A 2,079-nucleotide genomic window follows, 5' to 3' on the forward strand; every position below is an offset into this window, starting at 1 on the left:
TCGGCTAGAAAACTACTTTCGCAATATCTGTTTATTTACGATAGTTTAGATATAAGAACATCAGAGCATAATTGCTGAAGCATAGTAAAAATACTCTTGGGTACTGAACTAAGTTGCAGTAATTGATTTTTTTTATTTTCTACCATGTAACATTAATTTTCTTTTACTATGTATCATATAAATTTTACATAATTTATAATACGTAATAAATTTTGTGACTTTTTTACGGCTGAGGCAATACAAATCGTATTTGCTAAGGAATTATAGCTCCTGGGAGGATAATTTTAGGTAAACATATAATAAATATGATATTTCAATTTTATAAGCCGTAATTGTCCTCTGTGTGCTAAATAGTGTGGTTGGTTTTCCACAGCGTAAATTTTACCATCTGCTTCATTACTAGGACAGATATGAGACGCCCAACAGTTCTTAGATCTGTCTCTTTATATATGGCATAGTCAAACAGTAAATTGGAACAATTTATCTACTTTAACACTACATATCTGATGTGTTCTTAATCAATTTTCTTAATTTACCCTCAATGGTGACATTACTACATTTATCTACACTCATACTGTGTTTTCATATTATTTTCTTATTTATCTCATTGAAGTCTTCATCAAATTTACTTTCATATATGATATGTTTTAATAGTTCTCTATAAGCACTCAGAAGTTTATAATTGATGAGTCATTAAACTTTACTCTTGGGTATACAACATATCGACAAGAAAATATTATTTTAGTTTCTCCTATTTAGCATTAATTTTTTCACGCACAATCAAAATATACAATATAAATTTTACTTTATTTTTCGTTATTAGCAAATAGACGGCTATTTGCGACACCAGTGATTGTTTTACTATATCATAAGAAGCTAAATTTGTCTAAGCATGCGGTTTCAAGTAGATGTTTAAAATTGATGACGCTAGAGAGAGCATAAATCTAGATGTAGTAATTCCAATGATGGTGATGGACACATTTCGTCTTCCGATTTACTTCTATGCTTTATAACGCTACATGTTTATACGAGATGTCTTGAGACAAATCCCACAGTTTTGTAGCTTTCTAGCGTATATCCACGTTTATTTTTATTCAGTTTGTACTTAATATTGTCTTACACACTGACTTTTGGATCTCTGCATATATTTATGCAATTATATAATTCTTTATATAATCGTTTTTACACCGTATCTTCACCTCTTGACAAGGAAAATTTACAATTTCTATTATCTTAGATGATGCAATTCATATTGCGTTTTACTTACTCCATATTTTAGAATAATTTGCATCCAGTACCAACTTTCAGGTATATATAGCATGCTTGAAATCTACTAGATATATTTCTATTTATTTTTATATTTCTACCTAACGTTTCTCTTCACCTTATGACTGTTTATCTACCCCCTCTATTCATGTGATATGAAAAATAGTATATGTCATATTTATTATCTATCTGTTTCCTCCGTACATATGATCGCATATATATATATATATATATATATATATATATATATATATATATCATATATCACTTATTCTTTTTTACTTTTTATTTATTTATCATAATTTGTGCTACATTCCAATATGTGAGGGATGACATGTTTCAGTAATCTCCTGTCACCATATTTCTTTGGGTACCTGCATATGTATGCTGGTATAAGATATCTGCACATACATGTATATGTACGCATTTACATGTAAATTGATATGTATATATATTCCATTCTATCCATATATTAAACAAGCGGTTTATATCATATATATTTTACAGATTAGAGATATAGTTTACTTTACATGCATATTAACTTTATTGTAACATATATGTGTTTATATTTATGAGTGTGTGTGTGTTTGTGTATGTGCGAGAGAGTGTGTGTTATATGCACACATATGCATATGATTTCGCTTGTCCATTGCGATTCTAATAACCATTTGTCAAAACACAATATATTTATTCTTTAGAATGTGTGTATATATATATATATATATATATATATCCTCATGGTATATTCTGCTAAGAACGTAGTAGAGTACAGTATTAGGCTCGTCCACTATCGGATTTCTCCAGCAGTAGTAT

This window comes from Octopus bimaculoides, chromosome 5 (assembly GCF_046866305.1).
Source record: "Octopus bimaculoides isolate indiv1 chromosome 5, ASM4686630v1, whole genome shotgun sequence".
Taxonomy (NCBI): Eukaryota; Metazoa; Mollusca; class Cephalopoda; order Octopoda; family Octopodidae; genus Octopus; species Octopus bimaculoides.